Source organism: Trichosurus vulpecula, chromosome 2 (genome assembly GCF_011100635.1).
Source record: "Trichosurus vulpecula isolate mTriVul1 chromosome 2, mTriVul1.pri, whole genome shotgun sequence".
In the NCBI taxonomy this organism is placed as follows: Eukaryota; Metazoa; Chordata; class Mammalia; order Diprotodontia; family Phalangeridae; genus Trichosurus; species Trichosurus vulpecula.
This window is the reverse complement of record NC_050574.1, coordinates 177,077,649-177,094,639: the sequence shown is the minus strand read 5'-3', so window position 1 is coordinate 177,094,639 and position 16,991 is coordinate 177,077,649.

The following is a 16,991-nucleotide window of genomic DNA, read 5'->3' as shown; positions in this document are numbered from 1 at the left end:
GTGCTTAATAAATGTTTATTAACTGACCAAAATACTTGAAGACAGCTAGGACATCCCTTTCCATCTTCTTTAAGCTAAACACTCTCAATTCCTACAACAAATCCTCATACTGGGTGACCTAAGGTCTCCTCACATCCTCCTCTGCATATGCACCAGTTTAGCTATGTCCTTAAAATGTGGCACCTAGAACAGAAATACAATGACCCGGATGCAGTCCTACCAAGACAGAGTTCTACATTGTGGTACTCATTTAAAGCAGTTTAATGTTGGACTACAATGTATCACTAAAAACCCACAGGCATTTCTTGTGTAAACTAATTCATAGCTCCTCCTCTCCCATCTTGTACTCACACAGCTGATGTTTCTAACCCAAAGCATAGAACTTTACATTTGTCCCTATTAGATTTTAATCCTATTAGATTCAATACATCAGTCTAGCCTGGAAATATCTTTTTGGATACTTGCTCCAATACCAGAAGTACAAACTTTGATAAGCATGACATCTATGCTTTAGTTCAAGAGAATAAGAAAAATCTAAAATAGTCAAGAGCAAAAGAAAAATCCTCACAGAAACAATAGTAGCATAATCACTCTGGTGGGGAAGGGGACAAACACAACAGCAAATAAGAGCTGACTAGTTCTGTTTTTTCTGCATCACTCATTACTAGTGTCCTACTGACCCAAGCAGTGATCCTACCCCTTCCTAGATCTTTCTTTTACCTCCCCCAACATAGATATTTTTAAATGCCATTTTTGTTGTTTTGAGAATTTGTCAATGGTCTCAGTTCATCTTGAGCTTTACAAGAGTACGTAATTATTTTGTACAAAAATATATTGGCCTTCAGTGTGTTATACTTTTTTCTCCTTTATCCAGAGTGGTTGATTAGCTCTCAGTACATCAATATGACCCCCTTTAAACAGATTCCTCTTTTTTTTCTTATTCAAATCATTTGTATATCCAGAATGTCACTCTTGAGAGTTTCCCAGCCCTCCTGGATCCATGAATTTTACCTTGTAGAATTTTAGCTGTGGGATCCTAGCTGATTTTTATCTGAACTCTTTGCAATCTGCTCTACCCAAACCTAAGGTGTGCATCAGACAAAACTCGGTTTGCTTCTCCTTCTTTATCACAAATGTTAACATGAAGTTCTCTGAAGTTGCCATCATTTCTTCTTTAGCAACAGTTTCTCCCTATTAATCAGGATCGGATCGAAAATGGTAGTATCCCCCTACCCAAGACTGAAATTATCATCAAGGTCTATCAAGAATTAGTCAAATACAGTGATCCCACTATGCTCCCTGCTAAAAAAAAAAAAAAATCTTTTTTAAAGCCAATATTCTCCTAGTGATGTTGTATAGCTTTAAATAATGGAATTCAAGGATCACAAAAGAATCAAATTTGCAGGTAGCCCACAGTGAAATGAAGAGACATATGGTAGGTATAAGCTGACTATACAAAGCATGTTACCTACAATGACTTATCAAACAAAGGTGTGTAAAGAGCATCAAGGGAATGTGTGACTGAAAAAGGAAGAGGGGACAGTTAGAGAGCAATAGCAATAGATCCTTGGTCAGCCTGATGACTGTTCTACTATTGATGCGATATAAAAAGTATCAGAGAAAGGCCTTCAGAATATTGAATATCTACTCTAGTCTAGGGAGAATTAATGAAAAGACATGGATAAAAATCATGTCTGCTAGGTAGCGCAGTGCACACAGTGCTGGACTTAGGGCAAATAAGACCTGAGTTCAAATCCAACCTCAGACAATAACTAGCTATGTGACCCTGGGCAAGTAATTTAATATCTCCTTGCCTTAGTTTCTTCATTTTTAAAATGGGATAATCCCATTTTAAAAAAAAAAAACCACCTATGTCATAAGATTGTTGTAAGGATCCAATGAGATAACATACATAAAGCACTTTGTGAACTTTAAAGTCCTATAGAAATGTTAGCACTTGTTGTGGTTATTCCTTTCCTTCTCTATGTGAAACGTTTTTTGATGTTTTATTGATTTTTTAAAATTTTACATCACTGTTGAAATCACTGTGGAATGTAAACTCCTTAAAGGCATGGACTATTCCATCATTTTGTTTGTAGCACCATCTTGGTACGGTGTACGGTACACAGTGGACACTTAATTAGCTTGTTGGTTGGTTGATTGATTACAGGGAGATACTGACAAGATCACAGATCTTTTTAAGCTAGTGAGTAAAGCAGAAGACATTGAAACTCTACTGAATCTGGGAAGGGAATGTAGGTAAGTGTGTAGCCTAGTGGGCCATGTGTCACTTGCTGCATTTGCAGCTATATATAATCAAAGTGACAAGAATAGAATTGGGGTGTGTGTGTGTGTGTGTGTGTGTGTGTGTGTGTGTGTGTGTGTATTTGGGTCTGCCCAGTGCTTTTAAATATTAGCTCATTTTATCTTTATAACAACCCTGGGAAGTAGGTGTTATTTTTATCTCCAATTTACACATAAGAAAACCAAGGCAGACAGATTAAGTGACTTCCCCGGGGTCATACAGCTAGTATGCATCTGAAGCTGTATTTGAATTCATCTTCTCCTGACTCCAAGTCCAGTATTCTACATTACTATTATGGTAACTGACAGAGCTCAAAAAAGCTCGAATGTCACCCATAAGCAACTATAGTATGTGTTTGTTCCCAATTAGAGTTCTGCAAGGACTGAAGGTACTTTGACCAATCTATGATTAAATCAGTGTGAGTACTAGCTCTATATATGAAAATTTTGAAACGTGATTTGTAAACTATGAAGAGCTATATAAATGCCAGCTATTATTATTAATTACTGTTCAGATCATACCTACTTGGAAAGCGGATTTTAAAAACTGAAAGGAAGGAGACCAAGTTTGGTCAGGAGCCTCTCTGGCTTTGTGGAAGGACAATAGAAAAGGATGACTTAACAAGAAGCATCACCTACTCTGGATGCTACAAGTTCAAGGTATAGGAATGTTGTTGTTCAGTCATTTCAGCCGTGTCCAACTCTTTGTGACCCCATTTGGGGTTTTCTTGGCAAAGATACTGGAGTGTTTTGCCATTTTCTTCTCCAATTCATTTTACAGATGAGAAAACTGAGGAAAACAGGGTTAAGGGAATCGCTGAGGGTCACACAGATAGTAAGTATCTGAGTTCATATTTGAACTCAGAGCTTCCAAATTCCAAGTCTAGTGCTCTATCCACTGAGCCACCTAGCTGCCATAAGGAATAGCAGCTCCCAGAAGACGCATTTTCCATTAATCACAGGATGCAGATGGTTCTTGCAGCCTAGTCCCTAAATGGCCAGATATCTCACTATTTAAAAGGGAATCATGCGCTCCTCTGAAAATAAAGAATCCCTAGAGGAAGAAGAATTGTCCATATCCAAGCAACAACTACAAAAATAACTATGTGCCTCTGTGTCAAGGTTCTTCACTTGTTTTGAGTCAGAATCCTTTTGAATCATTTTTTGATTGGGCAATCTTGTGAAGCCCACAGACCCCTTTTCAGAATAATGTTTTTAAATCATAAAAGGAAATTCTAGATTTTAGAGATCAATTTTAAAAATACAGCTATATATATTTCCCCATTTCAAATTCCCGGTCCCCTCCCCCTCAAAACCTATTCACAGACATGGAAACTTGGTTAAGAAACCCTGCTCTAGATGGAAGTTTTTCTCAAACTTATTTAAGTTATTTTCTCAAACTTTCTCCCTCAAAAATTGCCTTGTATTTATTTACATACACTTATGTATGTATATACAATGGAATATATGCTCCTTGAAGGCAGGGATTATTTCATTTTTGCATTTGTATTGTCCTTGGTACACAGTAGATGTTTCATTGATACTGGTTTATTGATTGGTTGGTGGTCTTTTACTTTATTGGAAGTTCTCTCGCCTAGACCACCTCTCCAGATTGACCTGCTGGCTCTCCAACTAGGTATCATGCTCTCAGTCTTCTTCTAACTTGGGGACCTAGAGACCATCCTTTTTGAATCTCTCCTCAGACAAATCAACCAATAAACAAGCATTTATTGTTAATTATGTGTCAGGTACTACTGCTAAATGCTGGGGATGCAAAGACAAAATGAAAACTGTCCCTACCCCAAAGTAGCTTACGTTCAAATGGGGAAGACAACATAGAAATGGCCACCTTGGAAACTCATCCCTTGATTTCAGGGTCATGTTAAACAATTTCTTAGCAATGGTCCAGAAAGAGCAATAGGCTAGGAATCAGAAAACCCAGTTCTACACCTGTCTCTGATCTTCTCTTTGTAATCCTGATCATATCTTTGGTTTTTTCATGTTGAGCTTTAAGGTGATAATGAGGTCCAGTTAAAAATTAGGTCCAGGCTGAGATTCACTTTCTATAAAATTAGTAGGTTGGTCAAGATGACTCCTATTGTATCTTATAGCTCTTATTCATGTGATTCTATGGCTCAAGCAACTAATACCAGCAATTTTAGATAGCCTGTAAAACAATAAAATCCTTCAATAACTCTTAATTCTACCAAGGTTTTCTTTTTATTCTAACACCTGCTCTGGGACTACTTCCCCAACTCCCACTGGTACTGACAGGTTGGGTCCCCAACGAATGGCTGGCCACCCCATCTCTCAGAGTTCTAGGGGTTACCCTGAAGGGCTCAGGTTTTTTAGGACTATCATTCATAACCTCCCACCAGTACACCTGTCATTGATTATCAGTCAGTACCAAGTAGCTTTTCAAAAAGGGTATTGACTAAAGTAATATAATAAAAACATCTAGTACACAACATCCCCTACCCCAAACCAGGCTGCACTATCTCCCCTGAGCATTCAAGGTCTCTTAGGAAAATGAAAGAAAACAAGGTACAAAGGTTAGGATGCATATGTGTAGGGAATACATGTGGCAATGGACTAACTCACAAATCCAGGGAATGGGAATCCTTTCCTGATCCCATAGCTGGTATTATTTTCTGCAGCTGGTATTAGTTTCTCATGCAAGGTACCTGAAGCTGCTTCCTCCCTAAGGTAGCTATCTTTAAGATGTATTTGTCTTTGTCCTCAGAATATAACTGATGGGTTTCTTTCTGCCCTAAACTTGACATATTGTTTGTTACTGGTCCAGTTTCTGATGACATGGTTAAAAGAGCTCAAGAAAAGAGAAAGGGAGAAACTCTCCCATTCCTTTGAATTAAAATGCCCTCTCAGGGGTGTGGCTCCTCAATTCCAAGACTGCGATCTTCTGCCACTGGCCTTGACGCCTCTAGACCAAGCTCACCAATGAACTGACCATTTTTGTTTTGTTTTGTTTTAATACAGAGGCCAATGGGTATGACTGATCCTCTCAATCAATCTTTCTTTACCCCATCAAAGAGATTCACCTCGCAAAGAGATCACATGGTCTAAAACACTTTATTTACATATTTAAAACTTTCTCATATCCATCGAATTATGATATCTCTAGTAGCTCAGCTTTAACAAAGATAATAGACTGTCATTAAATACCAAGATCAAGATTTAAGCCTGAGGACTGGGTTTGCAAATAATAATAATTAATAATAATCATAATAGCTAGCACTTATATAGCATTTTAAGTTCTACTAAGTATTTTACAAATATCTCATTTGATCTTTATAACAACTCTGGGAGGCAGATGCTATTTTTATCCCCAATTTACAGAGGAGGAAATTGAGTCAAACAGAAGATAAGTACTAATAACAATAGCTAACATTTATATAACGCTTACTATGGGCCAGGCACTGTGCCAAGAGCTTTGTAATCATTGTCTCATTTGATCCTCACAATAGCTTTGGGAGGTAGATGCTATTATTATTCCCCATTTTACAGCTGAGGAAACTGAGGCAAACAAAGGTTAAGTGACTTTCTCAGAGTCACACAACTAGTAAGTGTCTGAGGCAAGAATTTAAATGAAATATTCCTGATTCCAAATCCAGTGCCCCATCTCTCTAACTTCCTAGATATCACCATCCATGAAGCTCGAGCTAACTTCCCCTGTCAATCATGACCCACTCAGCCCTTCAGACCTGCTATAGTTCTTTGGATTTTTTTATTTCTAATGTACTTATCCAAATAACAATAATTCACATTTGAATAGCACTTGATGGTTTGCAAAGCATTTTCCTAACAATGACTTTAAAATTTTTTGGTGAGGAGGAAAATGAGTAGTTGTCTAAAGAGACTACTAGTATGGCTGCTAGGAGGACTCACCAACCAACCTGGATTTTATAAAGACTGGTGCAGAAGACAGAAGCAAGGGCAGGTAACAGAGGATGGATACCAAAATATGTCTTTAAAGAGGAGTGCCAACAATGCTACAGCTTGGAAAACTGGTAAGGAAAGCTAAGGATGACAGAGAGACTTTTATAGTCACATTGGAGAAGAGAAGATTTAAATAAGGAACATGAAAATAAATAAGGAACGTGATCATTGCTTGAGGAGGACAGGATTATGATAACTGACAATAGAAAGAAGACAGAATTTCTCAGCTGTTTTGGGGCCAGTTCTTCCTTCCCTGCCAAGAAGAATGGGCTTGAAACTTGGGACAACACAAAATTGGCCAATAGGAAGCTTGCACCTAAGATAACTAAGGAAATCGAAAGAGGGCACCTGGTTGTTCCTCATCACCTGACCCAGATGAATTGCATCATAGGTTACTGAAATCACTGCTCAATGTAATTGGAGAACCACATTGGCAATGATCTTTGAAAAATCATAAAAAATATGAGAGGTGCCACAGGATTCGAAAATAATAGATATTTTACCAGATCTGAGGGGTAGGAGCAAGGGAAACAGGAGAAAGAAGAGAATGAATTCCACAAACTACAAGTAAGTGAATTTTACTTCAATTCCAAGGAAAATTCCAGAATACCTATTAAAACAATGGCTAGTGGACATGGAAGCAATTTATTTTCTTTTTTGACTAGGCCACTAAACCAGTTGAACGGGGAATCTTATGGATCAGAAGTTCTTTTTTGGGTCATGGACCCTTTGCACAATCTGGTGAATCCCATGATCCCCCTCTCAGAATGATGTTTTTAAATGCATAAAATTAGATGCATAGCATTACAAAGCAAACCAATTATACTGCAATAGTCATCAAAATATTATTTTAAAAAATAATATTTAAAAAAATAAATTAAAATTTTAATAGTTGATTAGAGAAATCAGGTCAGCTAAAGTGATTGAAGGGGACAGCAACAAATGTTGGAGGGGAAGTGGAAAAAATGGGACACTAATTCATTGTTGGTGGAATTGTGAATTGATCCAACCATTTTGGAAAGCAATCTGGAAGTGTGCCCAAAGACTTATTAAAATGTCTATACTCTTTTTCCAGCAATGCTGCTAGTGGGTGTGTTTCTATGTTTAGGGAAAAGGGAAAAGAACCTACATGTTCTAAAATATTTATAGCAGTTCTCTTTGTAGTGGCAAAGAACTGGAAATTGCAGGGATGCCCATCAATTGAGCAATGGCTGAATAAGTTGTGGTATATGATTGTGATGGAATACTATTGTGCTATAAGAAATGATGAGCTCAATGATCTTAGAAAAACAAGGATAGATTCACATGAAATATAAATAGTAAAATGAGCAGAACCCAGAGAACATGGTATACAGAACCAACAATATTGTTTTAAGAACAACTTTGAATAACTAAGTCATTTTGACTATTATAAATATGCAAATTAGCTACAAAGGACATATGAAGATGCTATTTGCTTCCAGAGAAAGAACTGATAAATAGATGCACAGAATGATTTTACACACACATACACGCAAACACACACACACACGTACATATTTGTGTCTAACAGCACCATCTGAGGAGAGAGGAAAAAAGAGAATTTACATGATAACTTTATTATATATTTAAAAGGAATAGCAAATTGTACATAATAGATTTGCAATTTCATGTGCAATCATCTTTTTTATTATATTATGTTAGGAAAATGCTTGTTTTATTCCATAAGTTAAAAAGAAAATAAAAATGAAAAAATATATGTCATGGACCCTAAGTTAAATGTCTTTTGTATGGACATATTTTAGCTAAATTTTAGCAAAGCATTTGATAAAGTCTCTCATGCTATTCTTGTGGAAAATATGGAGAAATATGGGCTAGACAATGGTACAGTGGCATGGATTCTGAGCTAGTTCAGTGGTGGGACCCAAAGAATAGTCATCAATGGTTTGTTGTCAGCTTTGAAGTAGGCCCCCAGTAGATTGCCTGAGGAATATGTACGGCTTGGCATTTTTATCAATGACTTTGATAAAGGCATAAGTAGCATGCTTTCAAGTTTCCAGATGGCACAAACCTGGGAACTATAGCTAGCATATTCAACAACAGAGTCACAATCCAAAATGATCTTGACAGGCTAGCCACTGGGACGAAGCTAATAAGATTAAATTTAATAGGGAGAAATGCAAAGTCTTACATTTGGGGTCAAAAAAGTCAACTTTGCAAGTACAAAATGGAGGAGGTATGGCTGTCCTGAAGTATTTGGAGAATTTTTATTTGGAAGATGGATCTAATGTGTTCCATTTGGCTCCAGAAGGCAAAACTAGAAACAATGAATGGTAATTACAAAGAGGCAATGTTAGACTCTGTGTAAGTAAAAAACTCACTAATAATGATAGCTATCCCAAAGTGCAATGGACCACCTCTGGGGAGAATGAGGTGCTTCTCGCTTCAGGTCTTTAAGCAAAAGCCAGATGATCCCTTGTCAGGAACATTGCTGAGGGGGTCCTTTTCAGGTATGGGTTGAAATAGATGGTCTTTGAGATCCTTTCCAACTCTGAAACTCTGTTATTCTGTGATTTTGTGAATGTTGTAGTTTAGACAGTGAATTTACAGTCTTCCCATTTGACAGATTAGTACTAAGCCTCTGAGAGATTAAGTGACTTGCTCATGGCTAGAACAGCAAGCAAATGACTGAAGTAGGATTTAAATTCAGGTCTCCTGAATCCTAATCTCACTCTTACTACTAAACTAAACTACTTCTCAATCTTACTTTGAAATATTGTGTATCATAATTGCCCTTGTATCTTTGTAGCCAATCTCCCATCAGACTCTAAATTCCATGAGGGCAAAGATTACATCTTATCTAAACTCTGTATAGCATCCCTTTTAATTACACCCACATTCACAGTTATAGTTCAGCATATAACTCATGTAACCTTAAGCATATCATTTATCCTCTCCGGTTCTCAGTTTCTTCATCTGTAAAATGAGTTGGTCAGACTAGATGAACTATGTTATTTCCAGCTTTAGATCTGTGTCTCATCCTATGAAACCATAGCTTGAGCCCCCCCAACAATATAGCACTATGTCAGACTACAGTAAATGGCATGAATTCAAAAGTAAAACATCTTAAATTAAAACTGAATAGCATAGATAGCACATCTGTATCTCCACCAGTCTATATGCTGTGCGTATAGTAAGTTCTTTTTTTTGCTATTATTTGTTTTTATTTTTTTAATTTTTATTTTTAGTTTACAACACATGGTTCTACATAATTTTGAGTTCTAGATTTTCTCCCCTCCCTCCCCCCTCCCTCCCCAAGACGGCATGGAATCTCATATAACTACCACGAATAACTTCGCATTAAATTAATTTATACACTAGTCAAGTTGTGGAGAAGAATTACAACCAATGGAATGAATCATGAGAAAGAAGAAACAGAACCAAAAAAAAACCCAATAACAAAAACAAAAGAGAAGAAAAAAATGCGAGCATGAAGTGTGCCTCAATCTGCATTCAAACTTCATAGTTCTTTCTCTGAATGTAGATAGCATTCTCCATCATGAGTCCTTTGGAGTTGTCCTTGCACCTTGTGTTGCTGAGAAGAGCAAAGTTTGTCAGGGTTGGTCCTCATGGAATCCATATATCTGTGGTTGTGTACAATGTTCTCCTGGCTCTGCTCCGCTCACTCAGCATTATGTCGTGTAGGTTTTTCCAGGTTGTTATGAAGTCTGTATCATCCCCATTTCTTATGGCGCAATAGTATTCCATTACCTTCATACACCACAGCTTGTTCAGCCATTCCCCAATTGATGGGCATCCTTTTGATTTCCAATTCTTGGCTACCACAAAAAGAGCCGCTATAAATATTTTTGTGCATATGGGTCCTTTTCCTGCTTGTGTGATTTCTTTGGGATACAACCCTAGAAGTGGTATTGCTAGGTCAAAGGGTATGAACATTCCTGTGGCCCTTTGGGCATACTTCCAAATTACTCTCCAAAATGGCTGGATCATCTCACAACTCCACCAACAATGTAACAATGTTCCAATTTTCCCACATTCTCTCCAGCATTTATCATTTTCCTGTTTTGTTATTTTAGCCAATCTGACAGGAGAGATGTGGTATCTAAGAGTTGTTTTGATTTGCATTTCTCTAATCAGTAGTGATTTAGAGCATTTTTTCATATGCCTATAGATAGCTTTAATTTCTTCCTCTGAAAACTGCCTGTTCATATCCTTTGACCATTTCTCAATTGGGGAATGGCTTGCATTCCTGTATATTTAGCTCAGTTCCCTGTATATTTTAGAAATGAGGCCTTTATCAGAGATACTAGTTGTAAAGATCTTCTCCCAATTTTCTGCTTCCCTCCTAATTTTTGTTGCATTGGCTTTTTTGGTACAAAAACTTTTCAATTTAACATAATCAAAATTATCCATTTTGCATTTTGTAATGCTCTCTAACTCTTGTTGGGTCAGGAATTCTTTTCTTTTCCATAAATCTGATAAGTAAACTATTCCTTGCTCTCCCAAGTTACTTATAGTATCAGCTTATACTCCTAAATCATGAACCCATTTTGACTTTATTTTGGTATATGGTGTAAGGTATTGGTCTATGCCCAGTTTCTGCCCTACCATTTTCCAATTTTCCCAACAGTTTTTGTGAAATAGTGAATTATTAGCCCAGAAGCTGGCCTCTTTGGGTTTATCAAAGAGTAGATTGCTATAGTTGTTGACTTCTCCATCTTGTATTCCTATCCTATTCCACTAATCTACACCTCTGTTTCTTAGCCAGTACCAGGTAGTTTTGATGACTGCTGCTCTGTAGTACAGTTTAATATCTGGTATGGCTAGGCCACCTTCTCTAACATTTCTTTTCATTAATACCCTAGATATTCTAGACCTCTTGTTTTTCCAGATGAATTTTGTTATTATTTTGTCCAGCTCAGTAAAATAATTTTTTGGTAGTTCAATTGGTATGGCACTGAATAGATAGATTAATTTAGGTAAAATTGTCATTTTTATTATATTATCTCTGCCTAACCATGAGCAACTGATATTTTTCCATTTATTTAGATCTGACTTCATTCGTGTGAAAAGTGTTTCATAGTTATGTTCATATAGGCCCTGGGTTTGTCTTGGCAAATAGACTCCCAAATATTTTATAGTGTCTACAGTAACTTTGAATGGAATTTTTCTTTCTGTTGGGCTTTGTCAGTAATGTATAGGAATGCTGAGGATTTATGTGGGTTTATTTTATATCCTGCAACTATGCTAAAGTTGTTTATTATTTCAAGTAGTTTTTTACTTGATTCTCTAGGATTCTCTAAATAAATCATCATATCATCTGCAAAAAGTGATAATTTAGTTTCTTCTTTTCCTATTCTAATTCCTTCAATTTCTTTTTCTTCTCTTATTGCTACAGCTAACGTTTCTAGTACCAAATTGAATAGTAGGGGTAATAATGGACATACTTGTTTCACCCCTGTTCTTATTGGGAATGCATCTAGCTTATCCCCGTTACCAATAATGCTTGTGGATGGTTTTAGGTAGATGCTATTTGTAATTTTAAGGCAGGTTCCATTTATTCCTATGCTTTCTAGTGTTTTTAATAGGAATGGGTGTTGTATTTTATCAAAGGCTTTTTCTGCATCTATTGAGATGATCATATGGTTTCTGCTAGTTTTGTTGTTGATATGGTCAATTATGCTAATAGTTTTCCTAATATTGAACCAGCCTTTCATTGCTGGAATAAATCCTGCCTAGTCATAGTGTATTATTCTCGTGATAAGTTGCTGCAATCTTTTTGCTAATATTTTATTTAAAATTTTTGCATCAATATTCATTAGAGAAATTGGTCTATAATTTTTTTCTCTGTTTTGATTCTACCTGGTTTGGGTATTATACCATATTTGTGTCATAAAAAGAATTTGGTAGGACTCCTTCTTCACCTATTTTCCCAAATAGTCTGCAAAGTATTGGAATTAGTTGTTCTTTGAATGTTTGATAGAATTCACATGTAAAACCATCTGGCCCTGGAGATTTTTTCCTAGGGAGTTCATTGATGGCATGCTCAATTTCTTTTTCTGAGATGGAGTTATTTAGAAATTTTACTTCCTTTTCTGTTAACCTGGGCAGTTTATGTTTTTGTAGATATTCATCCATATCTCTAAGGTTGTCAAATTTATGGGCATACAATTGGGCCAAATAATTCCTTATTATTGTTTTGATTTCCTCTTCATTAGAGGTGAACTCACCCTTTTCATTTTTGATACTGGTAATTTGATTTTCTTCTTTCTTTTTTTAATCAAATTGACCAAAGGTTTGTCAATTTTATTGGTTTTTTCATAAAACCAGCTCTTTGTTTTATTTATTAATTCAATAGTTTTCTTGGTTTCAATTTTATTAGTCTCTCCTTTGATTTTCAGTATTTCTAATTCAGTATTTAATTGGGGATTTTCAATTTGCTCTTTTTCTAGCTTTTTCAGCTGTATGCCCAGATCATTGATCTCCTTTTCCCCTATTTTATTCATGTAAGCATTTAGGGATATAAAACTCCCCCTAAGAACTGCTTTTGCTGCATCCCGTAAGTTTTGGTATGTTGTTTCATTATTGTCATTCTCTTGAATGAAGTTATTAATTGTTTCTCTTATTTGTTCTTTGGCCCACTCATTCTTTAGAATTAGATTATTTAGTTTCCAATTAATTTTTAGCTTATTTTTTCATGGTTCTTTGTTACCAATAATTCTTATTGCATCATGATCTGAAAAGTGTGCTTTGACTACTTCTGCCTTTCTGCACTGGATTGTGAGGTTTTTATGCCCTAGTACATGGTCAATTTTTGAGTATGTGCCATGTACCACTGAGAAGAAAGTATATTCCTTTTTATCCCCATTCAGTTTTCTCCAGAGGTCTATCATATCTGCCTTTTCTAAAATTCTGTTTACCTCCTTAACTTCTTTCTTATTTATTTTGAGGTTAGATTTATCAAGTTCAGAAGGGGGAGTTTGAGGTCTCCCAATATTATAGTTTTGCTATCTATTTCTTCCTGTAATTCCCTTAACCTCTCCTCTAAGAATCTTTATGCCTTACCACTTGGTGCATATATGTTTAACAATAATATTGCTTCATTGTTTATGGTGCCTTTTAGCAGGATATAATGTCCTTCCTTATCTCTTTTAATTAAATCTATCTTTACTTTTGCTTTGTCTGAGATTAGGATTGCTACACCTGCTTTTTTTTACTTAAGCTGAGGCGCAATATATTTTACTCCAGCCTTTTACCTTTACCCTGTGTGTATCCCCCTGTTTCAAATGTATTTCTTGTAGGATTATGGTTTTTAATCCATTCTGCTATCCACTTCTGTTTTATAAGAGAGTTCATCCCATTCACCTTCAGAGTTATGATTTCTATCTGTGTCTTTTTCTCCATCCTATTTCCCCCTGTTTATGCTTTTATTTCTCCCTTTCCCCTTCTCCTCTTCAACAAAGTTTTGCTTTGGACTGCTGCCTTCCTCAGTTTACCCTCCCTCCTTATTCCCCTCCCTTATCTTACTGTTTCCCAATAGCTACTTCTACCCTCCCTTCTGACCACCCCCCTCCCTTTTTCCCCCCTTCCCCTCTTACTTCCCGTAGGTCAAGTTAGATTTCTAAACTTATCAGGGTATGTTATTCCCTTCTTGAACCAGATCAGATGACAGTGAAGCTCAAATACTGCTCTTCTCCCTCCCTTCTTTCCCTCTACTATAATATGTTTTTGTGCCTCTTCATTTGGTGTAATTTATCCTTTTCTACTACCTCCTTACCTCTTCTCTCATAGCCCTCCCTTTATATCTCTTACTTATGTTTTTTATCTTTACATCAGTTAATTTATACAGGCATTCACAATCTATGTGTATCCCTTTCAATTGTCATAATAGCTGTACCATTCTCAAGACTGACATATATATGTATATATATACAAAACATACATAAGATGATATAATCCCACATAAAGATGCAAACAACCTGCCCTTATTGGTTAATAGGGTTTGTGGGGGTTTTTCCCCCTGGTTACCTTTTTATGTCTCTCTTGAGTTTTGTGTTTGGAGATAAAATTTTCCATTGAGTTCTGGCCTTTTCATCAGGAAGGTCTGGAATTCCCTTATTTCATTGAATGTCCATCTCCTTGCCTGAAAAATTATGCTTAGTTTTGCTGGGTAGTTGATCCTTGGTTGTAGTCCCAGCTCCTTTGCCCTTCAGAATATCATATTCCAATTTCTCCTGTCTTTTAATGTGGAAACTGAGAGATCCTGCATGATCCTGACTGTAGTTCCACGATATTTGAATTGCTTCTTTTTGGCTGCTTGCAGTATTTTCTCCTTGAGTTTATAGTTCTGAAATTTGGCTATGATATTTCTTCGTGTTTTCAGTTTGGGATCTCTTTCAGAGGGTGATCGGTGAATTCTTTCAAGACTATTTTGCCCTCTCGTTCTAGGGCCTCTGGGCAGTTGTCTTTGATAATTTCTTCGAAGATACTGTCAAGGCTCTTTTTTTCATCGTGGATTTCCGGTAGACCAATAACTCTTAAATTGTCTCTCCTGGGTCTGTTTTCCAGGTCAGCTGTTTTCCCAATCAGATATTTCACATTTTTTTCTATTTTTTTATTCTTTACATTTTGTTTTACTACTTCTTGGTGCCTCATAGATTCATTAGCTTCCACTTGCTCAACTCTAATTTTTAATGAGTTAGTGTTTTCATTTTGCTTTTGAGTCTCCTTTTCCAACTGGTTGATTTTGCCTCTCAGGGTATCATTTTCTCTCTCTAGATTCTGAATCTCCGTGGCCATTTCGCCAATCTTATTCTTTAGGGACTTTTCCATTTTCTCCATGTTTTCTTTTATCTCCCTAATTTGGTTTTTAAAATCCTCCTTTAGCTCTTCCAGCAGTGCTTTTTGGGCTGGAGAGAAGTTCACATTACCTTTTAAGGTATCAGATGTATCAACAGTGTCATTGCTGGCCTATTCCATATTGGTATTTTGATCCTGCCTGTCTCCATAAAAAGAATCTATTGTCCTCGGTTTTTTTTGTGTGTTCTTCTTCATGTTGGTTTGCCTTTTCCTGGCTTTACAACAAATTTTTTCCTTTGGGGCTCAGAGCTCTCTGTCCCAGCTTTCTTATTCTGGGGATTGTGAGTCTAGAATTATAGCCTTCAGTTTCCTGAGGTGTGGGGGAGGGGTCTGGCTCCCTGACATCTCACTCCCTATGGTGCTCTCCAGCACTGTTGCTCTTCAGCAATGGTCTCAGCTGTTTGTTGTTTGAACTGATGTCTGGCACTTCCCCTGGGGGAGCAAGATTACGTCTGGGCTCCTGGTGTTGACCCCTGCCAACTCTGCCCCTCTGGGACTAATGAACTTCTACTATTTGACCACTGAAGCCCCACTTCTTTCTCCTCTGTTCCAGTGTTCTTTTTTTCCCCCAAGGAATTCTCTGGGTGAGGGGGGTAGGGATTAGAGCTGTTTATCTGGCTATTATGTCTCCCGGAAGTTCAGGAAGACTCGTTTCATGACTTTGGGCTGCCAGCCTCAGGAGTCGGCCGGTGGCGTTGCATTGCCTCTCGTTGCTTCCACAGACTGCCGTCCTGTGTTGGGAGGCCTGGGGATCTCTGCCGGTTTTGGGCGCCCAGCTTTCTCCCATGTGGATTTCCCCGCCGGCCACTTCCGCTTTGGTCTGGAGCAGCTCCGCACGCCTCACGCTGAGCACTCTCCGAGCCTACAGATTCGTGCCTTCGGCCTTTCAGACTCTCCCAGCTTGGAAATTTGCCCCACGCAGACTGCTCGCAGTTTCTAACTCTCTCAAATCTGCTCAAATTCACTTTTTTATGAGAGTCTGACAGACCTTGTGAGAGAGCTCCAGTAAGACATTGTTTCCTTGTGGCCATCTTGGCTCCGCCCCCTATAGTAAGTTCTTAATAATACCTCACAATTATGAAGAATCTTAAGGTTGCAAAGTGCTATTTGTTGAGTGAATGAGTGAGTGGGTGAGTGATAGTGGATCAAAGAGAACCAAAACAAAATATCCTTATAACCTTGTACTCACTGCATTTGCCTATCAAGCTGTCTGAGTCTAGTTCCTTGCTTCTCATTAATTCCCTAACATGGATGCTTCACTGTTAAATAATCTAGTCTATAAAACATGTTATAATATTTTAGATCTTGCCAATCTCCAAGCCTCTATTTCCACCATGTATCTCTTTCACTCCTACTAGCATACTGCTGAGCAGAAATGAAGGAAATCATGAAAGCATGCTAACTGGACTCACCACAAATTTATTTTATCTAATCTCAGTTGGGCCCTCTCTGTAGCAAGGCAATCCCTCTATCCTTCCCTAATGGTTTCTTTATCCTAATCACTACAGAGGCTATTCCAAACTTTGCCTTCTACAATCCTTCATATTTCCACCCTCTCAACTGATGATCTCACCTCATACTTCAATGAAAAAAAAAATTAAAGTCCTGCTTGATGAGCTCCCTCTTCTTCCTTTCTCCCCATCTCAGATCTCTGACATCATCCATAACTATTTCCTCCTTTACTCTAGTCCCCACTGAAGGAGTGGCCCTTTTACTTGTCAAGGCCAATCCTTCTACATGCAACCTTGAACCCATCCTCATTAGTCTCCCTCAGATTTACCCCACCATTATCCCAAACTTCTCTCTAATATTAATTCTTTCTTTATTTATTGATTCGTTCCCTACTGTTTACAAACATGTCCGAGTCTCCC